This window comes from Ochotona princeps, unplaced genomic scaffold (genome assembly GCF_030435755.1).
Source record: "Ochotona princeps isolate mOchPri1 unplaced genomic scaffold, mOchPri1.hap1 HAP1_SCAFFOLD_2532, whole genome shotgun sequence".
NCBI classification, from domain to species: domain Eukaryota; kingdom Metazoa; phylum Chordata; class Mammalia; order Lagomorpha; family Ochotonidae; genus Ochotona; species Ochotona princeps.
In genome coordinates, this window is record NW_026696193.1 from 1 (window position 1) to 27,190 (window position 27,190).

Below are 27,190 nucleotides of genomic sequence, written 5' to 3' on the forward strand. Positions count from 1 at the left end.
GCTGGCCCACCCTTACCCCCTGATTGCCTGAAATTTCCAAAGACCAGGGCAGACCAAGAAGACTTAAATAGCATCTGTGTCCCCCACATGACAGTAGGGAACCACACATTAGCTTTTACCTGTTCCCTCCCAGAGTATAAACTGGAAGGAAGTGGCATTGGAAGCAGAGCTAGCATTTGAACATGGGATGTAAGCATTTTAATTGCTGCACCAAATGCCTATACCTCAGAGATTAGTTTATTTGCCCTGCTCATCTTGGTTCATGATGAGAAGTGCATCAGAGGCCATTGCCTGGCCTGATGTTGGGCTCCTCTGCACGCAGCTGTCCAACTATTTATAAGCAATATGTTTCAAAGGAATGCTAGCTCATGATAAAAAAAAATTCCTCTTGGGGCTAGATTGTTTTTTTTTTTAAACTCGGAACAATCTCTGGAATTGTTTCAAGTTCTTTGGTGTTACAGTGGTTCATCTGTAAGCAGTAATCCAGTCTGTGGATGTACCACAGCTTGCTTATTCCTTCACCTTTCACCTTTTGGCAGAGTATGTGAGTTGTTTCCAGTTTGAGTTTTACACATAAAGCTGGTTTGTAAATGTTTATGCACAGCTTTTTTTATTGAACATAAGTTTTTAGTTCACTTGAAGAATATACCTAAAAGTGAGATTGCTGAGCTAATGATATTCAAAATTTTTAAGAAACTACAGAACTTACCTAAGAAGCCATTGAACTTGATTGGGCAATAAGATGCTGGACTCTATGTTTGGTATATGCTTGCAATGGGGGAATCTCAACTGAACTTGAACTGTGGTTATGCAACAAGGTGGAGGAATCCACTATGGTGAAAGGGTTTAGGGAGGGATGGGGAGAATCCATGTACCTATGAAACTGTGTCACATAATATAATGTAATTAATGAATTAAAAATAATAATAATAAAAAGAAACTACAGAACTGTTTTCCTAGGCAGCTATATCATTTTACATTAGCATCAGCAATGAGTAAGAGTTCTAGTTAGCTAGATGTTCTTCAGCACTTGGCATTATTAGTATTCTTTATTTTAGTCGATCTACAAAGGTATGTGCTAGTCTAACCAGGGAGTTTGAATTTGCAGTTCCCCAATGATTAGTGATGATAAGTGTTTTTCTTGTGCTTATTTGTGTTGTCCATATATTGTCTTTGTTGATGTGCCTCTTCAAAGCTTTAGCCATTTTCCTATGTTCTGGTTTATTTTAACTGAAGTTTTTATTGAAATAATTGTTGATGTTTACATGTACATGAAGAAATAATAGAGAGAAACTCTGTATATTCTTGACACAGTTTACCGAAAAGGTAATATTTTTTACTGTTTTTAAATTAACAGAATGTTAATTTTCATATGGTTGAGTTTTTGAGAGTTTTTTTTTCTGTATTTTGAGGGACATGTGACTTGCAAATATATTCTTCCAGTCTGTACTTGTCTTTTCATTTTCTAAACAGTGTCATTGGAAGAATAAAAGTTTATGGTTTTAATAAAATGCACTTTATTAAAAATTTAAAAAAGATGGGAACTTGTTACAATGTTGATGTAGTTATAGATTAATTCAGCATGTGAACAATAGTATAAAATTTCTTTTTAAAAAAGATTTATTTATTTTTATTAGAAAGGCAGAAGTACAGATAGGAGAAGAGACATAGAGGAAGATCTTCCATCCGATGATTCACTCCCCATGGTGCTGCAACAACTGGTGCTGCACTGTTGCACAGCCAGGAGCCAGGAACTTGTTTTCAGATCTCCCACGTGGGTGCAGGCTCCCAATGCTCTGGGCTGACCTTGACTGTTTTCCCAGGCCACAAGCAGGGAGCTGAATGGGAAGCGGAGATGCCAGGATTAGACCTGGCACCCATGTGGGATCGCAGCGCACTCAAGGTGAGGACCTTAACCACTACACTCTTGCTCCAGACCCAATCTTTCTTAAAGATTTAGAAATAAGATTGCTGGTTATGCAACAAGGTGGAGGAATCCACCATGGGGGGAGGGTTTGGGGAGGGGAGAATCCCAGTGTCTATGAAACTGTCACATAATATAATGTAATTAATGAATAAATTATAAAAAAAAGAAATAAGATTGCTGGGTCCAGCACAGTGGCCTGGCAGCTAAAGTCCTCACCTTGAACGCACTGGAATCCCATACGGGTGCTGGTTCTATTCATAGCAGCCCTGCTTCCCATCCAGCTCCCTGCCTGTGGCCTGGGAAATCAGTCAAGGATGCCCCAACTTCTTGGGACCCTGCATCCACATTGGAAACATGGAAGAAGTTCCTGCTTTTTGGCTTCGGATTGGCGTAGTACCAGCTGTTGAGCCCACTTGTGCAGTGAATCATCGGATGGACGAACTTCCTCTCTGTCACTGTTTGACTCTGTATATCTGACTTTGCACTAAAAAATAAATCTTTTCTAAAAAAATTAAATGATATAAGAAAAGATTAAATTTAGACAAGATTGGCCTAATTTTGAGAAATCTCCTTGTATTTTCTGAAAGTTATGAACACCTTGTATGAAAGGGGATCCTGTCTTTTTTATAGCTGCACTATTCATATTACACAAGATATGGAATGGATTGAGGTGTCTGTCATTAGATACTAATTAAGAAAAACATAGTATATGTGCACAATGGCCTATTATTCAGCTGTGAGAACAAAATTTTATTTATTATATCCAAATGAGTGTAACTAGAGGGAAAGAAGATAAGTGAAATATCCTAAATACAGATATGCAAATATGATATTCTGTTATGTAGAGTAGCTTAAAGAATCACAAGCAACAACAGAAAAGGTGCGGAGGAAACAATGGTATATATCATTATTGGTACAAGCATGATTTGCCACTTTTGGTTTATATCTTTGTCACATAGCGAATGATGATAATCTACTGTAGTTTTAATGATCTGTGTTTGTAAATTGTATGATTTATACATACAATTTAGAACCACATTTCATTATATTTATTACTGCTTATCTATTAAATTGGTCATTTTACTTTCCTTTTAATCACTTCATGAAAAATTAAGATGAGTACAATGTGAGTTTAAAACATGTCATGTCAAATGTTTAAGAGAGTAATGGTGCAAAAGGGAAGATTCAAAAGAAGTATCACACTGTTATAATTATGTGTATCTGCTGCATTAGCTCTGTTTTTGTGTTAAAATTAATAAATAAATGAGTGGAAAAGAAAAAAACAGATAACTGGTTAATGCTAAAGGGCTTTCAAAACATTAAAGAATAAAGGGGACTAAACTTGTTTACAGCATGGCATTTGTCTTATATGTATATTTTCTGTTCAGCTGGTAGGCTATGACTGGCTGATACGAGCTAATTGTCAGAAGAAGATAATTTTGTATGAGACTATCATTTGTGTCTCTCCTAAGCCGTAGGTTACTATGTGGAAATTAAAACTTCATTTTAATTGTTATTCCACAAAAAGCAAAGCAAAACAAAGCAGAAAGAATCTTTTTTATATTTTTTCTAACTTTTTCCATTTTTTATTATATTTTTGATAATCTTTACATAGCTAATTAGGGTAAAATATTCCAGAGCTACAGGAAAGTGGGTAAGAATATTATTTCCATACTGTTTCTTTCATGTATCTGAGGTAAAAGGGATATTGATGGAGAAGCCCCACCCAGTCTCCCACCCACCCCAAGTCAGAGTGATCCACAAAACCCCCCACCAGGCCCACCCCCTACCCTGGTTTATCACTATGTATAGCTGACTAGTCCACTCTGTCCCAGATTTCATATGGCTCTTGTACATGTCAATGGGTATTAAAGCTTAGTTCCATCTAACCAGCTCAAATATCCAGCCCTCACAGATGTTGTTGATTGCCTCTCTGTCTGGGCACCCCAGCCGTTGTCCTAGTTTTTATGCTCTGAAGTGGGAGTGGTAACCCAAGAGGGAGGAGAACACTATTTCCCTCCCAGGCGTCTCCCACTCCCAGATTATGCACTCTCCAGGTGGTTCTGTGGTTTGACTTGAGAGAATTAGCCCCCAAGTGCCAACTTCTGCCAGCTGATAACACAAAGAATTTTAATATGGGCATACTCAAAAGTAGAAAAACATGAATGTATATATACAAGTTTATGTATGTACATATATATATTGGAATTACATGTATATGGATTCCATGTTTACTTTTGAGTATGTACATATATGATATGCTTTATTGATGTATCTGATCATAGATTATATATATTTTAATTCCAGTATAAATTGTAGGAAATATTTACTCATGCAAGTGCAGTTTAGTATTATTTTCAGTGTTTCATTATTTTACTTTGAAATAAGAAAATTGAATTTTATTATTGCTTTATAATATTTTTAAGTATCTCAGCATGTTTGAGGAAATCTTTAGTAAGGTACTCAAAATTTTTCTCATTATCTTGTGCAATATTAAACATTTATCTTAATTATCTAGTCTAGCATGTTATTTAGCTCATGTGTATCTAAAGATTGCAGAATGAACACATTTTCTACTTGCTTTAGAAAACAATCTGATACAGAATAATAATGGAATTATAGCTTCAGAATAACAAATATAATACAGGACAAAATGTTTTGTTTTTACCTTGTGTTTCCATATAGATTGTAAATTAAGCTGCATTCATAGAAAATGCATATTGAACACACACAGAAGAGTTAAACTCAGCTTAGTATTATAGGTCCTGAGTTAATATTTTGGTTCAGTGTCAATATGATTATTTGTCTTAATTTAGTTGAAAAGCAGAGTGGTAATAATGGACAAACAAAGTGATATCTTCCACTTGAGGAGATATTCTAGCAATGCCTTCAACAGTTCATTAGAATTAGAATCTTTAGAGAAAACAACCTTTAATAGAATAAGGAATATTCTGTTGTAGTTTTGGGATCACAAAAGTACTACAGCACAAGATAGTTTCTTTTAACTGTTACTTTGTGATGCTGTATAAATTCTAAATTGAACTGCAGACAATAGAAGTTGCAAATTAAATATGCAGAGAATGTGCTGTCAGTGTTTCTGTTTAATGATCTAGAGCTGAGGAGTCATGTGCTGTTACAGGTGTTGGTGTCATTTGAAGATGTGGCTGTGAACTTTACCCAGGAAGAATGGCAGAATATGGATGATACTCAGAGGGCCCTGTACAGGGAGGTGATGCTTGAGACCTATAACAATCTGCTGTCCTTGGGTGAGTGAAGTTCTGTCATGCCTAAGCAGAACACTTGTGTATACTTTGTTAATGAAAGAAGAGTTTATAAAATGTAGTAGTTGGTAGGACAAGCGGAGATTTTGGAAAATCTACATCATTCTCCATTAACAGGGTACTCCATGACAAAGCCTGATGTGATCTTCAAGTTGAAGCAAGAATCAGCACCATGGACAGACAACTCTGTCAAGCAGAAACTTCCAGGTAGGTCAGCACATATTGGGCAGGGAAGTTGATACATAACTCAGTAAATGTTGACTGAAATTATATTTGATTTTTACTTGAGTTTCTTCCAGAAGGACAGCTGGTGAGACACAGGTATGCTATAGTTTCCATGTATAGGTTCATTCTAGCAATTTGCCAGCCTGTCACCATTAATCTAGAATTATATATGGGTCTTTTCATGATATCAAACACTTGAATCATATCTGCCGCTGCCAAGATACAATTTCAGGAGTTTGTATTTGAAGCAGAGTAGCCAGGAAAAGACAAACTAGTGCTGAGATGGAATATAAGATACCCCAAGCCTTATTTTGAATTTTTATTTTTTTTTTCAAAGATATATTTTATTTTTATTTGAACGTCAGATATCCTGAGAGGAGCAGAGATCAAGAGAAAATCTTCCATCCAGTGATTCACTCCCCATGTGAGCGCAATGGCCAGTGCTATGCCGATCTGGAGCCAGGAGCCAGGAACTTCTTCCAGGTCTCCCACATGGGTGCAGAGTCCCAAGGCTTTGTGTTATCCTCGACTGTTTTCCCAGGCCACAAGCAGGGAGCTGGATGGGAAATGGGGCCAGCAGGATTAGAACTGGCAGCCATATGAGATCCAGTCATGTTCAATATGACTTTAGCCACTTGGCCATGGCGCTGGGCCCTATTTTGAATTTTTAGACCATATTTTCTTTCATATCTCATTTTAACTTAAATATATAATCTCAAGTAATTGAAATTTTTATTTATAAAATGGGTATTAGGTTAAGGCATTAGTAGATGAGAATTAATGCACATTAATAATTCTCATAAATGTCAACATTTTACTAATATTAAAATCTGCTCTATCTAGAATGGCAACAAATCTCATTGGCTTCATTGGAGCATTTGAAAAGAAACATTTAGATGTGATTCTTAGATACGGTTACTCTTTTCCTCATTTCAGATCCACGCAGAAAGAATGAGCTGCTTGGAGCTAATCAGAAAGGTCAGGAAATAATCTTCAGGTAAGTTGTAATCCCAACAATTATATAATAATTGAAAAGGGAGTTGCATTGCCACAAAAATGCTTAGCATTATTTCTGGCCATAATTGAAACACAGTAAGAATGAGAGAGCCAGGAGATGTTATGCCTCTTGAAAGGAAACAGCAAAATTTTTCAGAAGGTTCTCAGATTTTTAAGTGTCCCCTGAGCATTCCTGGTCCGTGTAGGAACTTTTGGGTAAGACACTTCTCATTGGTTGTTTCTCAGCCTGCAAGGAAATAGCTTCTACTACACAGCTTCAAATGTACACCCGCGCTTCTATGGCTCTTCAGCTCTTAGAGGTAGGAAGCCACATGAGTGACAAAGTTGAAGAAACTGGCCTTTTCTCAGCTTATCTAAAGCGTAGAGGGGGTCATCCAAATGCCCATGTAAGTCATTTCAAAAGATCCAACCTGAGGGCATGACATGGTAGCCTAGTGGCTTGCCCTTGCCTTGCATATATGTGTTCATATATGGACACTGGTTTGTGCCCTGGCAGTCCCACTTAACATCCAGCTCTCTGCCTGTTGCCAGAATCCAGCTCTAATCAAGTTGGGAACTCGAGAAAGGTGGTTGGAGTAGGCATAGAAAATAAACAGGCCTCTAAAATTTCAGTATCATAATGGAAAATGCGAAAAAGCTGTCCTTTTAATTTATACAGAAGCGTTCACAGATTCTGGCACCCACTTTTCACACCTGGTCAAGTAGGCATTCCCAAGGATATTTCTGCCAATCATTTCACCTTGAGGCAGGATATCAGCCATCCTAATCCTGTGGTCAGGAAGTTCTCAATAGATGGTACATGTCAATCAGTAACACATTCCTATTTCAATTCTGATGCTAAAACTTAGTCTTGATTCAGTTCAGGGAGGAAATGCATCACAGAAGGAGGGACCTGAAGACTAAGTAAAGAGGGAAAGAATAGATTTCTACTGCTCCTAGGGACTTAGCATCCTTGATTAGCCTATGGCTAATGGGGGACTAAGACCATAAGCATAGATTCTGCTACATGTAGGAACTTAACACCCTTGATTATCAGATGATCAGGGCGGCAGCCGAGAGAGCAGAAATAGTAAAAGGCCCTTTTGCTAAGATGTTATCAGCAACATAATCTTCCAAGCTCACATTGATCATAAAAACCAACTTCACAGTGACAGACAATGCATAAATAGATTACAGAAATCTCTGTGGGTTGTTGATTATGTATGCAAAGGGAGGCGGAACTGCTTTTCAGGTGGTTGTAGAGACATCCTCTAGCCCTTGCCATGCAGTGGTAAAGTCCTTGCAGCCTTGCTTGCGATGGAGCACTTCTCTTCACACCTTCGTGTCTTCCACACTCACACTCACCACACGGACCCCAGCAGCCTGTGGCCTGGGAATACTTTTGAGGACAACTCACACTCTTGTGACTGAACACCTGTGTGGGAGACCCGGAAGATACCTCTGGTATCTGGTTTTGAATCAGTTCAGCTCTGGCAGTTGTGGTTTTTTGGGAAGTGAATCAAAACAACAAAGATTTTCCTATATGTCTCTCATCCTTTGTATATATCTGAATTTCCAGTAAATATAAATACATCTTAAAACTTAAAAAATAAATCCAAAGTGAATATTTCATGGTGCCAGGACTCTCATTACTCTTCTAATGAGGATAAGCCAGCTGAAGCATGAAAAAGGAGCCCAGAACTTTGTTCCCGTGTCAGGTAGTTGGGATTCAGGATCCCATTAGGAAATTTCAAATCCTCAGAAAACTGCCCTCTTCTGGAGGCTTTGAAACGTCCATCAGGAGTTTTCCAAATATAAATACCCAGAAACTTGCTTCTAAAATGAATATTGATGTGACAGGAACTATGAAAATAGATAATTGCTGATTAGAGCCTCTAATTTCTAAACTGTTGTACTTCCTGTCTCCACCCTCACCCCCTAAAAGTACAATCCATCTGGAGGTTTAGCTGGAGTTAGGCTGGTGGTTAGGTATGTGTGTGTGTTCATGTTTCTGCAGAGGCATGGTGTGCCAAGAGTCATTTCCACAAGTTCAATAGAGGCCTTCTATAGTCTTCTCTTTGCTAAGTCAAGCACACAGCTCTTGTATAAGTGCCAAAATTCTTTCTTAAGTCCCATATTTTGCACCAAACCAAACATTACCAGGAAAGTTCAGTGGTTCTTTCCTTTAACTTAGTATAGAAGCAGAAAATGGAAACCAGTTGTAGACCAAAGTTTTACTTTTTAAGTGACCATTTGAACTTGGAAGAGGGCAGGGGGAAAGCAGCAGTGTCTCAGAGATTTGGTGCCTTTTGAAAGTAGAGATTGAATGACACCATAGTTTATTTTAAATCCTTTTTCCCCACAGGAAGCCTGATGAAATGTCATTTGAAAAGAAACATGCCTCTAATATCCCTGAGAACAACTTCGACAGTGAGGAAAGTCTCAGTCAGCTTGACAAGATCCACATTTGTCAGCAGTCCTTTGAACACAATGTAAATGAGAAAACTTGTAGTGAACAAGTTTATACCAAAGACATATGTAATCTGCAACCTGTCAGTGTGGAAGAAGCAATTCATGTTGGCTCCTATAAATTTTGCCTTGCCACCAAACAGAGAACTGACACAGAAGATAATTTGTATGTGTCCAATGAATGTAAAGAAAACATGGAGCAGAAGTCAGAACTCATTAGAGATCAGATCCTTCGAAGTGCAGAGAATCCATATGAATGCAATGTGTGTGGAAAAGCTTTTCCTCAGAAGTCACGCGTCATTAGACACCAGAGAATCCACACAGGAGAAAAACCTTATGAATGTAGTGAGTGTGGAAAAGCTTTTACTACGAATTCACACCTCATTAGACATCAGAGAATCCACACTGGGAAAAATCCTTATAAATGCAGTGAGTGTGGAAAAGCTTTTTCTCAAAAGTCAAGCTTAGTGATACATCAGAGGGTCCACACTGGGGAAAAACCTTATGAATGTAGCCAGTGTGGAAAAGCTTTTTCTCATAAATCAAGCGTTATAGCACATCAGAGAATCCACACCGGGGCAAAACCTTATGAATGTAGTGAGTGTGGAAAAGCTTTTCCTCAAAAGCCACACCTCATTAGACATCAGAGAATCCACACAGGAGAAAAACCTTATGAATGTAGTGAGTGTAGAAAAGCTTTTCCTCGGAAGTCACACCTCATTAGACATCAGAGAATCCACACTGGGGAAAGACCTTATGAATGCAGTCAGTGTGGAAAAGCGTTTTGTCAGAAGTCAAGCATTAGAACACATCAGAGAACCCACACAGGGGAGAAACCTTATGAATGTAGCCAGTGTGGAAAAGCTTTTTCTCAGAAGTCTCAGCTAATCATACATCAGAGATCACACACAGGGGAGAAAGCTTATGAATGTAGCCAGTGTGGAAAAGCTTTTTCTCAGAAGTCTCAGCTAATCATACATCAGAGATTACACACAGGGGAGAAACCTTATGAATGTAGTGTGTGCCTTAAAGCCTTTCCTCATCAGTCAGGATTCCTTCAGCATCAGCGAATCCACACTGGGAACGAACCTTATGAATGTAGAGAGTGTGGAAAAGCTTTTACTCATAAGTCAAACCTCATTACTCATCAGAGAATCCACACTGGGGAAAAACCTTATGAGTGTAGTGAGTGTGGAAAAGCTTTTTCTACTAAATCAAGCATTATATCACATCACAGAATCCACACTGGGGAAAAACCTTATGAATGTAGAGAGTGTGGAAAAGCTTTTACTCAGAAGTCAAACCTCATTACACATCAGAGAACCCACGGGGAAAAGCCTTATGTATGTAGTGAATGTGGAAATGCATTTACCGATCAGTCACGTTTTGTTAAACATCACAAAATCCACAGTAGGGAAGAGCCTTATCAATGTACTGAGTTTGGAAAAGCTTTTTCTCCAAAGTCAAGCCTAATGATACATCAGAGTCCACACAGGGGAGAAACCTTATAAATATAGTCTGTGTGAGAAAGCCTTTACTTGTGAGTCAGGATTCATTCGACCTTTGCGAATCAATACTATTTAACAACCTTATAAATGTAGTGAGTGTCGAAAATCCTGTTGCAAGCAGTCAAGTTTCATGAACTATCAGAATTCACATGGGAAAGGAATGAATATATTACATGTGTTTAAAATTCATGCACAAACACATTTAGAGTGCATTGGAAAGCATACATGCTTCAATAATTAGTATACCCACAATAATGTGTAAAATATTTCTGCATTGACTGCGAAATTTTTTTAATGTCAATCATTAGCAGAGTAACAGACCTCAGAGCTACAAAAACATGTAACCAGAAAGACTAGCTACCATAAACCCGTTATTATGGTCTGTCAGAGTTTAAAAAGTGAATGAAACAACCATTAGCAACAGTGCAAATACAAAACATTGTAACAGGTCAATGGGTGTGGAAACATACGTTGAAAGTCTCAGTAAGTGTTAAATAATAAACCTGAGGAGTATCATTTTATTTCAGAAGAGAGATTATTTGTTGCTAAAACAATTAAGATTCAATTTGTACATGATCTCCCTTTGTTGTGAGGTGGGAAATGTGAATGAATTCTGCTTTCAGATTTAATGTTGATAATAAATGCTCAGTGTATAATACTTGTTTGAAAAGCCATCTTTGGGGCCTGGCGGTGTGGCCTTGCCTGAGTAGGGGTAGTTGTAGGCTGAATCACACAAATCAAATGGTCTTGGGCCTGGCGGCGTGGCCTAGCAGCTAAAGTTCTCATCTTGAAAGCCCCGGGATCCCATATGGGCGCCGGTTCTAATCCCGGCAGCTCCACTTCCCATCCAGCTCCCTGCTTGTGGCCTGGGAAAGCAGGAGAGGACGGCCCAAAGCTTTGGGACCCTGCACCCACGTGGGAGACCCGGAAGAGGTTCCTGGTCCCAGCATTGGATTGGCATGTACCAGCCCGTTGCGGCTCACTTGGAGAGTGAAACATCGGATGGAATATCTTCCTCTCTGTCTCTCCCCCTCTCTGTATATGTGGGTTTCTAATAATAATAAATTTTTTAAAAAAAGAAAAATGAAAAACCATCTTTGTCATTTACACATGTATGTAATTGAGCTATTTTAGAATCTGAAAATTCCTCTCCTATTACAGAATTATATTGGAATCACAGCTATCAACTGATGCATGTTGCAACTGTAATGATAAAGGTTTGAAGGATGAATCTTGTCCAGAGGGAAGATTCTCTTGTGATACCTGGCCAAATGAGGATCATCTTTGGCCACTGTCTCCTTGAATAATCACTTTGTGAGATTGCCTCTGCATCTCTGTCTGCTTATCCCATGCAGGATGCTATAGGCACATGGCACACTGTCTCTCCAAGGCAACCTCCTGGCAGTAGTCTCAGCTAACAGAGACTCCATCTTGGCCTGGTAACTAGGCATACATCCAGAGTAGTAGGCTGTATCCCTTTGTCTCTGTCCCTGAGGAGCTGTGCTAGAATTTTTCTGATAAGCAACTCTAAGAAGTGAAATGCAACCGTCATCCTGTTTACCATTCACATGTAATGATCATGCTCAAGGGCACAGCTTTCAGCCCAGGTGCTAGTATACCTTGGTCTACCTACACATGGCCTAAAACACTAGGCTCCCAAACCTGCTTCGAGAATGCAGCTGGTGACTTGATTAGCGTCCAGAGAAAGAGGCATGCCTACTGACCAGTTATAATTATAGTGTAAGTTGGGAGTACTGTTGAGACCACCCTCTACCTTCCCCCTCACAGCTTTATATATGCTCGTATAATTTTTCCAATAAATGGACATCCCTCACCAATTTGTCTCAGCTAGTTCTGCAGCCAAGCAACAACATCGTCATGGCCCTCAGGAGTCTTGGGAACTGCTGGTCTAGGAGACATATCTAGGAGGCATATCTCAGAAAAGAGTTGTTTGACATCAGAGTCTTGGATTTCCTCTTTCAGGTGGAGTTTATGTGTCAGCTGCCACCAATACTGCTCAGATTCACACTGATTTCATGCATCATGGCTTCCCACAGTAAGTTTCTTGCCATTGTATGAGTTATAAGATGTCAGCCTGTGCCAGAAGTCTTGAACTGTAAGAGTGAGCCCCAGGACCAGCATTATTACATAGTAGGTAAGCTATCCAAGATCCTAGCCAATCCACCATGATTTTGCTCTTGGCTTCTGGTTTCACAGCAGTGCAGCTACTGCAATTCAGCAGTTGGGGATATGAATCAATGAATGGAAGATGTCTCCCTACTTATGTTCTCTCACTGTAATTCTGCCTTCGAAATAAAAAATAATTTGTAAGAGTGGGTCCCATGACTGTTGTTGAGGTAAATTAAATGATTTTTGTGAAAACCATTGACATGCATCTCATGCACGACAACCTGGACCACTTCTACTACTTAATATTTAGAGTCAAGGGCCTATCAAGACCAACAATGATGAGCACTGAGTGCATAAGAGGCATCTTTTTTTTTTTTTTTCAAAATCTGCCATGTAATCAATGCCTTAGTTCAACTTCCGAATGAAGTTTGTACACTCCTACCTGCTTCCCACCAGAATTCTCATGTGAGCCCCCAGATGTGAACTCTCTGCTATTGTTGCTGATCAGCTCCTGGCTCAGGTCCTCCCTTGAACACACCCGAGAGAGCCTCCTGCAACCGTGAGATTTATTGAATATTTTGCTGTTCCACTTTTAAAACATTCCCAGTCTCTGACACCATCCTAACATACTCTGATTTTTGCAATTGCATTATAGGTGTGTGGAATAGGGTGGAAGGATGGGATTCACAGGAATTGGGAGAAAATAGGAGTGGGTCCTTTATTCCAGTTATACATCCTGCTGCACTAACCAAGGGTTGGAACAACATTCAATGATTACTAAATGGGTGTCTCTAATTTCAAGCGGCACACCACCACCTGGTTTTCTCTTGGGACGTGCTTTCACCTTTCCTCCTTTTCCCCTGCTCACATTGCCACTTTGGAAATAAAACTTCTCTGTCTCCAAAAAAATACATTGAGAAAATGACTTTGAGATCTAGTTTCGGTGAACTTTTTTTTGAGGGGGGGTGTGCAGAGAAATCTTCAGTACCCCAGTGAAGAGTAACTAATCTTTGTGTCCCACCCAGTGAGTTAAAAGTTCATTCCCGCTGACCATTTCCTGTCTGTTTCTAATCTTTCCTTGTTGTTCTCTGTCTATTCCAGGTTGTTTGTTTGTTTTGAGGGGTTTCTGGAGCGATCCTGATGGTCATTAACAGAGAGGGTGGGGACCCAAAGTTGGAAACGTTCACCTAAACTGTTGATATATGTCCTGTTAGAGTTATAGAGGTAGACTACCCGAAAAACAACCAGGTTCAGCGAAATCATGCTTCAATGCTATAAACTGCTAAATACTAACATTAAAACAGACATGACACAGCTGAATAGCAATCTATAGCCATTTTAGGTTACATAGAACATGGTTGAATATAAACCAAAATTGAAATGTCTATGAGGAAGTCACACGTTGTGGTTGAGAACCTGCATTTTCCTATTAACATATTGGTTAATCAATACCATGTCAATTAATGCCATACTGTTGTAAATGGTTGTAAATATTATGTTGGGGCTTTTAATTGATTGGGATGATACTCTGCTGGCTCTACCTTCAGACCAGAGAAGGTCTCACCAAGAAACCATTGAACTTACCAGGACAATAAGATGAAAGAGATCTAGTGTCTATATCCACCTCCTGAATATTGTCAACTGGTACTGAGTCCAAATGTCCATATTTTCTCTGTCTTTATGTACACTTGCTATTCCTGGGAAGACCAGGTCCAGGTTGGGTTGCATGCTTTGGACCCTTGGTCCAGCCACCCTTGTCCACCATGTGTTAGGCTGGGCCTTGGCATGCCTGGGCTCAAGAGGCTTCGCCCTTCCTGGCGAGCACACTGGGAGCGGATACCTTGAGATCAAGGCAGGCCTAGGCTTCACCAGTGGCCAACACCATGAGTTAGGTGGGACTGGGGGAGGGCAACCTAATCATTGTTTTCATGTTTTCTATTTCTGTGTGTTTTGCGTGTGTGTGTGTATGATTTAATTGCACTCAATCTGTATGTATGTATGTTAGATCATTAAGGAGAATTTGTGTGATTATTTCCAAATATTCTAGTTTTCCTTCCTGTTTTAGATCAGGGCTAAATGATAGGCAGAGAAGCTGTACCTGGCATCCCAACCATTCTAGTACATACCGAAGGGTACTGCACCTCCAATACAAAACCGGGGTGTCAATGTACCACACACTCTAAGTTTTCTGTCCAGTTGGTTCCAATAGTTTTGTAATTATGTCCATATAACCAATTGAAGGATGAGGGAACTCTTTCAATGTGCATTGGCTGACATGGTTGACCTTAGAGTCTCCATTCACCCAGATATTTGCTGTCCACATTTGGCTGGAATAGCTATCCAATATTGTCTCTCTTCCTTTCTCTTTGATGGTCCAGATGTGCTCTCTAGGCCTGAGTGGCCTTCCATCTCCAGATGGATCTAGGCCAGTTGTCCAATACTCCTTTCAACTGCGGAGTACCAATTCTTGAAAGTGGACCAAGAACTTGAGCCAGTCAATCCTGGCCCATTGGACCCCCACCCTCGGTGCTCACTGAGCTAGCACCACCATGCAGTCATGTGAAGTATCCAAGCCAAGAGACCTGGGGCCTGACACACCCTCTACTCCCAGGACTTGCAGACCCAGAACCCATTGCACTGGCCAGCCACAGACCCAGGCCAATCAACACAAATCCCGCCACACATACAGCCGCTGGCTTTCTAAATCCCACAAAACTCACTATCAAACTTTGCTCCTTGACCAACCCTGCATTAACCTCTTGACCACTTCTGTCCCTAACCCAGCCACCTTTCTGGCTCCTTGGTTACTCAACTACTCCACTCCTGTCTGAAGTTGATAATCTTCTGTATAACGTTTGACCAGAGCTCATCTGGATCTCATTTCATTTAGTGATGGAAGCAGATTTAATCAGGTTGGAATATGTGTGATTGAGGCAGCAGTGACTTCACCCACTGAAGTCTTATGGCAGACTGCCTTGCCACCAAGGACCACAGCTCAAAAGCATGAGCTTATTGCAGTAACCCAGGCTCTCAAAATGTGCACTAATAAGGCTGTTAATATCCACACTTACAGCCTGTGTGCCTTTGCTACAGTTCATGTATATGGCGCCATCTACCGGGAATCAGGCCTCCTTATAGCCAAAGACAAAAAGACCTATTAGCTGTTGTTTGGTTCCCACCACAGTCGCGAGAATACACTGCACTGGACACCATAAAGGGAAACTGCCTTGATGATACGGCTACCGAGAAGCAGCCACGAGGGCAACTGCCATACTCCCTGTATTTACTAACTCAGTTCTTCCCTCAGATCCATATTCTTCCAAAGCTTTGGAATAGATACAAGAAAAGGGGGAACCAGGCAGCAAAAACAGATTTGGTACCAAGACCTGGATGATAGGATGTTTCTTCCAAAAGCCCTGGGGCAACATCTGGCCCAGCAACTCCATCAGAGCACACATTTAGGAAAAACAAGGCTGGCTGAGCTCCTCAGAAAAGGATTTAGTGTGTGAGGACTAAATGCATTAGTGGAAGGAGTAGTAGAACATTGTGAAATTTGTTCCCAGGTTAACCCAGGGCAACGACCAGCAATATAAACTGCAATCAGAAATAGGGGAACAGAGCCAGGGAGGTTTTGGGAAGTTGATTTTACTAAAATTAAGTCAAGAAAACATGGATATAAATACTTATTGGATGAGCAAAAGTTTTCCCTACTAAGACTGAAATTGCAACCATGACTGTTGAAAAACTATTACATGAGATTATTCCTCAGTGTGGGCTGCCTCTCCATAAAGGTTCAGCTCATGGCCCTGACTTTATTGCCCAGGTGTCACAAGGAATAGCCCATGCTTTTGGGATGAATTCAAAATTACATTGCGCCTATAGACCCCAAAGGTCTGGCCAGGTAGAGAGTAAATCAGACCCTAAAGGAGACCTTGGTAAAATTATCTCTAGAGACTGGTGAAAATTGTGTGAGTATGCTGTCTTTTGTCCTAGTTGGAAGAAGTTGTACCCCCAGCATTAAGGGGTTCACTCCTTTTGAGACCATGTTTGGGAGACTCCCCACTCATTTTGCCCAAGATAAAAGTAGCCCTGCAAATTATCATTGATGATCAGCTTTCAAGTTCCTTGCAGGTTTTCCAGGAAATCCAAAAGGAACTGATGTCTGACCTGGAGGCAGCTTTCTGGCGACTTCCAGTCCAACCACCTTGTTTCCTATTAGGTGACGAGGTTTGGATCAAGAGACATAAAACTGAAGCCCTGCTGCCATTCTGGAAAGGACCATATGCCATGATCCTAACCAATCCAGCAGCCATTAAGGGAGACAGGAATAAGGTATAGATTCACCACTCCGAGGTTTATTTTTGTATGTGTGTGTGTGTGTGTGTGTGTATTTTTTATTATATTTTTGACAATCGTTACAGTTAATTAGGGTAAAAATGTTCAACAGTTATAGGAAAGTGTGTAAGGCTATTATTTCCATCTTGTTTCCTTCATGTATCTGAGGTAAAAGGGGATATTGAGGGAGAAGCACCACCCAGTCTAACACACACCCCAGATCCCAGATGTGTGGCATGCTCCGAGATTCTTGCTCAAGTGGTTTTGGTAGTTCACCAGTTATGAATCGCTGCCATTCTTGCTGCTCCCAGCATGATGATGTCATTGAAGAATCCACTGATTGACATAATCCATCTTAGAGTCTCCATTTGCCCAGTTTGTCACTGCCAACACATAGCTGAGGTGGTTGATTGACTTGTTCTATCTTCTGTCTTTCCTTGGTTAGGGTTCTGAGTCCAGCATTTTGATTGGGGAGATTCCCAAAGAAACTTTGTCTGAGGTGTTTCCAGAGCAAATTCTTGTATGTTCTAGCAAGCACAGTGCCCAGCAAAGTTCATTGCCCCAATCAGATGGTGATTGCAATTGCTGGGTTGGTTCTGTTTACAGCCTTGACTTCCACTGGCCCTGCTTAGTCTGGTCTGCCCCCATCCCAGCTCATGCTCTCCAGTGGGAGTAGCTGTCCAGCAAGGGAACCCCCCCATATTCACCCTGCCAGCTCTGTCCCCTCCCTTTTTGGTTCTCACACATGCTGATTGGGTGCTGCGGTTACATCCGGTTCAGGCAACCTCACCTTAGCATTCCATATCATGCACTGGTTTTTTGTCACGACCAAATCTGGCTCGACCCACACTCTGTTCTGGTGCTCAGATTTGGCAGTGGATGACATGAACTGATTTAGCCTGGTCTTCCCTGACCCATGCCAAATGTATGCCAGTGGGATGCTTTCCATGTCCTATTCTGGGCTGTTTCCTTCCATGCTTCTTGTGCTTACCTGCAGGGTCTTTTCCTGCCAGAGAAGTTGCCCAGGCTCCTCCATCAGAAGCCCTCCCAATGCCAGATTTTGCACATACCAGGGGGTCCATGAGCCAACCCTACTCAGTTCACCTCCTGCCCTAGCAGGAATAGTGGCTTTTCCTGACTGGCCTTCAAACCAACCTGGTTCTTGCTGTTGGATGTTTCAATCAGCCACAGCTTGTCCATACCAACATATAGCTCACATATGGCTCAGTAGGGGTTGAGGCCTAGCCTAATCCATCCCACATTTACCCTGATCCTCGAGAACACCAGAGAGTGTTGGGGTCTGGGCCAGCTTGGTGCATCCTGTCCCGGTCCACACTTGTGTCAAGGGAGACTACAACTGATTCCTAGTTAGAACGCAGCCCCCATTCCAGCTCACACGCCACTTGGTGGGAACCTCAACCCAGTTAGGGTGTCCTCTTAGCTCTGCAGTTGGGTCTGTTTTCAGCCATAGATCACACGCCTGCCAGTGGTTGCTCTGACTCAGCTTGGCTCAGCCCCTCACCTGTCCTGACCTCTGCCTTAGACACTAGTTTAGCATCCCTGAATCATGCAGACCAGTAGGTGCAAGAGCCTAGCTCAGCATGACCTGGGTTCCCTCCTGGTTTCTGGTTTTGCTTGTAGACTAAGGTTTGCTCAGTCCTGCCCGGTACATCCTGTTCCATTACCAATTCATGTTTACATAGCTAACCAGTATAGAAAGGGTTTAGGAGTATGGGTGCATGAGTGATATCACTGCTTCCAAATTTTCTTTATTCTCTTTCTGTGTCCAGTGAAAGTGGAGAAATTGGAGGAGATGCTTCATCCAGCCTCCCCACAGTAGCAGCACCCTGTGATGGGATATGGCCAACCGATGTCAGCCCAGGGTCCCCAATGTGGTGCATGCTGCCAAGGATTCATACACGCAGTTTTGATAGTTCTGAAATTCTTTCAATCTTGCCAATCCAAGGATCAATAAATCCTTCCAAAGCCCTTTGGCTACAGTCTCCATTCACCCAGATATTTACTGTCAACACTTGGCTGGGGTAGTTGTCCCAATTTTATTCTCTGCTTCCTCTGCTATGGTAGCAGATGTCCCTTCCAGTCCCCAATGCACTGCCATATGCTGCCCATACATCTGGGCTATGCATACATCCTAGCTATGGAGATGTCCCAGCCCTGATATATGTATTCCACAGTCATGCTTTGACAGATACAGTCCTCTTGGTGCTCCATCTGATGACAGCTGGAAAGAGACAGGCCTTGTTATTGTCTCTGAGTTCAGCAGAAATGGCTTAGTGTTAGACAAGGATGCTTCTGCTTCGATAAATCAAAACTGATTTACAGTTAACATGGTTAGATGCAGTTTTTTGTCATCTGAACTTTTGTTGTAGTTTCTGCATAACTGTAAACTGACTTTTGTTTCAAGCTAAGAGTACATCTGATTCTCACAGATCCTGTGATTCTCCCATGGTTAGAGTTCAGAGTCCAGCAGTTAAGTTGGGAGGATCCCCAAAGAAACTTCATCTGAGATGACCCTAGACCTGACTCTTGTGTTTCCTTGCCCGTACAAAGTCCAGCTCTGTCCATCACTGATGTCAGTCTACACACACACACAATGGTAGTTGTAATTGCACGGTGAGTTCTACCTTTAACCCGGTTCTCATGTAAACCAATGGATCTTGCAGCCCAACCCAACACTGCCCACCACACAATTACCCTTCACAGTCATCAACAGGAAATGCAGCCTAGTTAGGGTGACACCCAACAACCCAGCCAGGCCCACCCCCAACCCTGAGTCTTCAAAATGCTGCTATTTGCATCAGGCAGGTGCGGGCTTCTTGCATCTCATTCAGTTCTCATACACCTATATGAGTGTTGGAGCGCAGCTCAACATAATTGACCATGGAATCCAGCCAACAGCCATGCTGGTAAATACCACCACATGTCTAGCCAGGCCCTCCACCAGCCTTGATTCTCATACCCAACAGTGGAAGATGAAGCCCATCTGAGAGGTGCCCACAAATTCCTCACCAGTCCCACTCCTAGGCATAAATCTTGCACTTATTTGGTGTTACTACAGTCTTTTTGCTGTTGTGAATACAGGTGCTGGGAGGTTTCCCCCTGTGTTTTTTTCTGTTTTGCATTAACTTTGTTCATTTGTTTTTATTTTTCTTTTGAATGTTGTATATATAGAGAAAACAGATAGAAAAACTTTCTGCAAGCTGATTCATCCCCCAAGTGGCTAAAGTAGTCAATCCTGAGCCAAAATGAAGCCAGGAGACAGGAGCTTCTACCATGTCTACCATTCAGATGCAGGGTCCCAAGGTTTTGGGCCATTCTCAGCTGCTTTAACCAGGCCACAAGCAGATAGCTGAATGGGAAGTGAGACAACAAGGACATGAACTCATGGCTATATGGGATCCTGGTGCTTGCAAGGCAAGGACTTTAGCCACTAGCCAACTGCACCAGGCCCAGTTATTTAGTCTTGCCATACCTGCCCTCTCTTCATAATGTGCCAGTTGCTGCTGAGACAAAGGCAAACCAGCCTGCACCTACTTTGGCTCATGGCTACACCACTGGACATAGTTGGTTAAGGCAGCTTGGCTATCCCGCATTCAACTCACATGTAAGCTAACAGGTATTATGCCGGAGTCCTGCTCCAGCTGAGTTTGGAGCTCGAGAAGGGTGCGTGGAGTTGGCGATAAAGAAGGACACAGACACTGTCACTTGGTGCTGTCTTGCCTTTTTCTCAAGAAGAAACTGTCCTTTTTATTTACTAGACACATCACAAGCCTCTGTACAAACGTTTGATTTTTTTTAAAGATTTATTCATTTTATTACAGCCAGATATACACAGATGAGGAGGGACAGAGAGGACGATCTTCTGTCCGATGATTCACTCCCCAAGTGAGCCGCCACGGGCCGGTACATGCCAATCCGATGCCAGGAACCAGGAACCTCTTCCGGGTCTCCCACGTGGGTGCAGGGACCCAATGCATTGGGCCGTCCTCTCCTGCTTTCCCAGGCCACAAGCAGGGAGTTGGATGGGAAGTGGAGCTGCCGGGATTAGAACCGGCGCCCATATGGGATCCCGGGGCTTTCAAGGCGAGGACTTTAGCCACTAGGCCACGCCGCCAGGCCCCAAACATTTGATTTTTTTATCTTTAACTTTAGAACTAAGATGGCGTACACAGATGTTCAATTAATTTTTACTTCATGGTCAACCAGGTGCTCTTAAAGATAATTCTGTAAGTCACTATAATCAGTTTCTTTAAAGCAAACCATTATTCACTCTTCAGAAGTAGCCATTTGATGACAGTTAGAACTCCAAGGACGAGGCACATCTGACCAAGGCAGGACTTGGGAACTTTTAACTACATTAGAGGCATGACCAAGTCCTATGAGATGTGAGGGAGTCATTTGAGTAGTCCAGGAAGAAGGCCAATCTTTCCTGGCTATGCAAGATACATCGGCTCCTGTGTCCATCAGTTCAAGAAACTTTCTCCCTTGAATTTCTAATACTTTAGTAGGTCGCTGAGTCTGAATTTCCTGAATCCAAAAAGCTGCATTGCTAAAGCCAAATGCATTTTTACCTCTAGGAAGTAGAGATGCTGATCTGCCCATGTTAAAATAAGGCATAATAATTAACTGTGCAATTCTTTGACCAGGGTGTATAACAACAGTTTTTGTTTGTGGCCCTATCATGACTTGGATTACACCAGAATAGTCAGCATCCACCACCCCAGGAATAACTTGGATTCCTTGTAGAGAGGCAGAGCTTCTACCTAAAATAAGTCCCGTAGTGCCTACTGGCAAAGGTCCAAAAACTCCAGTGGCCAGGCAAACAACTGGCGAGTCAGTGGTTAATACTGCTGAGGTGGAAGAGCTGAGGTCCAGTTCCACGCTGCCTGTGGTGGCACGCTGAAGGTCTGAGACCCACCTGGCTGCAGAAAAGGGTTGAATGAAGCCTGTAGTGTCCCCATTATTTGGGGGGCCCAGGACTGGGACCATCTCCCATTTCCCTGCATCTGAGCTTGGACAGGCTGATTACTCAAATTAAATTGACTTTGAGGCAACAAAACAGTCCCATTCTTGTGAAATTTAGACTGACAATCCTTCTGCCAATGAAATCCTTTTTCACACCATGTGAGGAGGATTTATATTAGTTTTAGGATTGTCCACAGTAGTTTTTTCCTGTCTGAAATTTTGAGACAAATTTTTGGTGGGACAGCTGTAGCTAAAATGCCCTACTCCACCACAGGAATAACAATTGCTTCTCTTTTGATTTCCTTGATTGCTTCTCATGTTCCTTAAAATGTGAGTAGCAGTTTGACCTTGAAGAGCTGCAGTGATAGATAACCCTTGAATGTAAGTTGGAGTTACCTCAGCACAAGCTCAAACATAGTCTGACAAATCTCCTGTCCTTCTCACTGGCTGAATTAAGGTCTGTCAAGTTGGAGTAGCATTTTCGAAAGCTAGCTGTTTAACTATGAGATCTGTAGCTGTATTGTTAATTACTGTCCGGCTCACTGCCTCGGTAAGCCTAGCTACAAAATCTTCAAAAGGCTCCTCAGTCTTCTGTTTAACACTTACAAAACCTGAAGACTTTTGATCTGGAGACGGCAGGCATTTCTGTGCTCCCAATGCCAGGGAAGAGAGAAGCTGCAATGTCTCCTTAGGCAGAGTGAGTTGTTCTGAAATGCCAAGATGAGTGCCCTGTCCTAAAAGCATGTCTAAGGTAAGAGACGTGCCACGCCTCACAGATACCTGAGACTTCACTTCTGCTTTAGCTAATTCCTCATATTCCATCTTCCACAGAAGGAAATTTCCTCTGGTGAGGCAAGCCTCAGCAACCTAAAACCAATCGTATGGTGTCATCCACTTTGCTGCTAGTCCCTCCACCATTGTCACAGTTTATGGGGAGTTTGGCCCGTAGTCAGAGACAGCATGCTTTAGTTCTTTAATAAGCTTATAATGCAACAGTTCCCGTTCAGGTTCATCCCATTCATAGACTACAGGAAAACAGAAAAAAATCACCTTCCTTATGTGCCTGCTGCATTGCTCCTCTAAAGCCAATCTTTGCTGGATCTGGTTTAGCTGGAAGGGGCTCGCACTGCTTAGCCGAATATCTCGGAAGTCCATCGTCAACAACAGGAGATTACCTATCATGTAATTCAACTGTCTGTGCTTTTTCATATAATTCAACTGTCTGCCATTTTTTTACAATCCTTAACTCTTGATCTAAATGTTTCTGGTTTTAAAAGATCTTCTTCCTCATCTGATAAGCCTTCCTGATCATTTTTAGAATAATTTACCTTATCTTCAGGACAGACACTTTCCATAGAGCCATAAGTAGAACCTGAGCCTCCCTTTTCACAATTAATCAAGGGAGTGTGTTCCAGAGGTGGAGCAGTCAGGGAGGACGGGGCATAGGTATCTTACTCCATATCCAGTGTTTGTCTTAATACTGTCCAAATAGCTTAGGTTGAGGAAGGCATGTCAGCCCTCCCGCCCCCCTCCCCTGTGGCTCTGATACCACTTCTTAATGTCATTCCCTACCTGATCCCAGGTTTGTAAATCTAAAGTTCCTTCCTCTGGGAACCAAGGACTAATTGTCCATATAAACTGCCAAAATCCTGAAAGCTCTTTTTTTATTAACTTGAATGGCGTTCTTTTGTAAAGTATGCTTAATAATATCAGCATACAAGCTTCTGTCACTGGATGCACTCTGTCCCATGTTTACAACAGAGGGTACAAAACTTCTCAAGAAATGTTGTGACTGTTCACCCCTCCTAACCTGACCTTCTGTCAGGGGGCCTGCACCCTGGGTGAAGTCCTATCCACGCTGCAAAGAACAAGAGAGAAAAGACCTACCTTCGTCAAGCCCTCACATTAGGTGCCAATGGCCAGAGTCCAGCTCCAGCTGAGTTCAGAGCTTGGGAAGGGAGCGTGGAGTTGGCGATAAAGAAGGACACAGACACTGTCACTTGGTGCCTTCTTGCTTTTTTCACAAGAAGAAGCTGTCGGGCCCTGCGTTGTGGCCTAGTGGCTAAAGTCCTCATCTTGAATGCCCCGGGATCCCATATGGGTGCTGATTCTAATCCCAGCAGCTCCAGTTCCCATCCAGCTCCCTACTTGTGGCCTTGGAAAGCAGTCGAGGATGGCCCAAAGCTTTTTTGTATATATATACCATTATTTTTTAATAATCTTACTTAATTGATTAAGGAACAAAGTGTCAAGGGCTACAGGGTGAAAGTGGGTAATACCATTGTTTCCACATCGATATCATTTTACCCTGTATCTGGGGTCAGGGGAAAAAACAAAGGGAAAAGCCCCACCCAACCTCCCACCCATCCCACATCCCCAACGGAAGGTGCACTCTGAGGGTCCTGCTCATACAGTTGTGATAGTTCATCAGTTCTGGATTGCTGCCAACCTCTCAGTTCCAATCGCAATGAATCCTATTCAGAATCCACTGGCTAACAGTCTCTTCATGGTTGGGGTTCTAAGATCAGCAGTTCAGTTGGAGGGATCTCCAAAGAAACTTCATCTGAGATGATCCCAGGCCTGATTCTTGTGTGAGTTTGCTAGTACAGAGTCCGACACCGTCCTTCACACCAATCAGCTTATGCTCGTGCTGGTCGTTGGGATTGCTGGGTTCGTTCTGTTTCCAGCCCTGTCTTCCTCATGAACCAATGGGTTTTGTAGTCCAGTTCGATCCTGTCCACTTCATACTCGGTCCTCACACAAACCAGTTGGAACTGCAGCCTGGTTGGGATAACTCCCCATAACCCCCACCAGTTCTGCTCCCTGCCCTGGTTCCCATGCTTGCCAGTATGCACTGCAGGCTTGTCAAGTCTGTCCCACATCCTGTTTAGCTCTCGCACGTGTCAATGGGCATTGAAGCCCAGCTCAACCCAACCAACCTACTATCCAGCCCACACACCTACTGGCAGGTGCCCTTCTGTACAGCCACCCCTGCCCCTGTCTTGGTGTTCGTGCTGTCCAATGAGAGTGGTAGCCCCAAAGGAGGTGCCCACTATTTTCCTCCTAGGCCATACCCACTCCCAGATTATGCACTCTCCAGGTAGTTCTGGTATTTGACTTGACAGAATTAGCTCCAAGTGCCAGCCTCTGCCAGCTAGTACTGCGGCTAGCCCAACCAACCCTCACCCACTCTAGTTTTTGCTTTCACCAGTCGGAACAGTCAGCCCACCGTGGCCCTTCCCTTATCTAGCCCACATGAGGCCCACAGGTGTAACAGCCCTGCCTATTCTGATCTGCCCCCACCCCGACTCACGCTTTCCAATGGAAGTAGTTGTCCAACAGGGGAGCCCACATTCCCCTGTCAGCTTTGCCTCCTCCCCCTGATTATCACATGTGCTGTTTGGTACAGCTCATCTCACCTTGGCATTCCTTATTGTGTACTAGTATGTGTCACAACTGATCCTGGCTCAACCCACACTCTGTTCTGGTGCTCAGATCCACCAGTGGGTGATGTAAACAGGTTCAGCCTGGTCTGCCCCCAATCCATGCCATGTGTATACCAGTGGGATAATTTCCATAGCCTGTTCTGGGTTGTTTCCTATTGTGCTTCTTGCGCTTACCTGCAGGGACTGTGTCCTGCCAGAGGAGTTGCCCAGGCTCCTCCATCAGAAACTCTCCCAGTGCCAGGTTTCGCGCATACCAGTTGGTCCATGAGCCAGCCCTGTTCAGTTCACCTCCTGTCCTAGCAGGAACAGTGGTGTTTCCTGAGTGTTTTTCAACCCAATCTGGTTTTTATTGTTGGACGTTTTAACCCAGCCATGGCTCTTCCATACCCCCATACAGCTTACACATGGTTCAGTAAGGGCTGAGACCTAGCCTAGTCAGTCCCACATTTTCCCTGGTCCTGCAGAGCACCAGATGGTGTTGGAGTCTGGCCCAGTTTGGTGTTTCCATTCCCAGTCCACACTTGTGCCAAGTGGGATTATACTCGTATCCTGATCGGAACGCAGCCCCATTTACAGCCCATGCGCTCATTGGTGGGAAACTCAACCCAGCTAGAGTATCCTCTTAGCTGCCCAACTGGGCCTATTCCCAGCCGTAGATCTTGTGAAGGCCAATGGTTGTTCTGATTCAACTTGGTAGAGCCCCTCTCTTTTTTTTAATTATTTATTATTTTTAATTCATTAATTACATTGTATTATGTGACACAGTTTCATAGGTACTTGGGTTCTCCCCACCCCTCCCCAAACCCTCCCACCATGGTGGAGTCCTCCACCTTGTTGCATAACCACAGCTCAAGTTCAGTTGAGAGCCCCTCTCTTGTCCTGTCCCCTTAGATGCTGTGGCTTAGCATCCCTGTCTTATGCAGATCAGTAGGTGCAAGGACCTACTTGGCATGACCTGTGCTCCAACCTGATTTCTGTTGCTTCTTGTGAGTTAAGGTTTGTTCAGCCCTGCCCATTCTGTCCCCTTCCAGTGGCAGCACGGCCCACCCCTCATCCTGTTAAAGGATGCACTTTCAGGTGCTGCTGCCTTGACCTGCACTGACTGTTTTGGTTTCCTGCACCTGTGTGTGATGGCAAGTGGCATGGTCACATCTGGCTTAGTCCATCCCAACCCCAGCTTGAAGCGAACCAGGGGAACTTGTATTTCCACAGGGTTGGGCCCGCACAACCCCATAAAGTGTACCCCCAGACCAAGTTCTCTCACGTGCTGGATAGAATCTTGACCCTGCCAAATGTAACCACCACTCCACCAAACAGTTGGGTAATGGTACCCATTACTGCCAAAGAGGCCCCCATCCATAGCATGGTGTGGGCTGCTGTGTGACGATCAGTGATGTTCTAGGCAAACAGGCCATATCTGTATTCCGAATTGGGTTGGTGTATCTAACTAACCGTAATTGTCTCCTGGGTACTTCCCTCCAAACCACCAGGTCTCAGTCCCCACGCATGCCTAAAACTTACATGACCCTGTCACTGGAAATCACCCAAGATTCACTACTCACCTACACTAAAATTGGACTTAGTCATGGGTGTCCGTAGGCAGCAAACATATCTTTAAAAACCCCAGAGTTTGCCAGCAGGCAAAGCCTGACACCACATGGTGCACTGGCCGCCCTGGGGGAGGCCGAGGACTCGTTCACTGCCTTGCGGCAGTGTCTTTGGCGTGAGCCCCCAGCATTGGGTCCAACCTGGCAGGGGCACCCCCCACAGCCACCACGCCAAAGCTTGGGACCCTGCACCCGCGTGGGAGACCTGGAAGAGGTTCCAGGTTCTCGGCTTCGAATCGGAACGCACCGGCCCTTGCGGCTCACTTGGGGAGTGAATCAC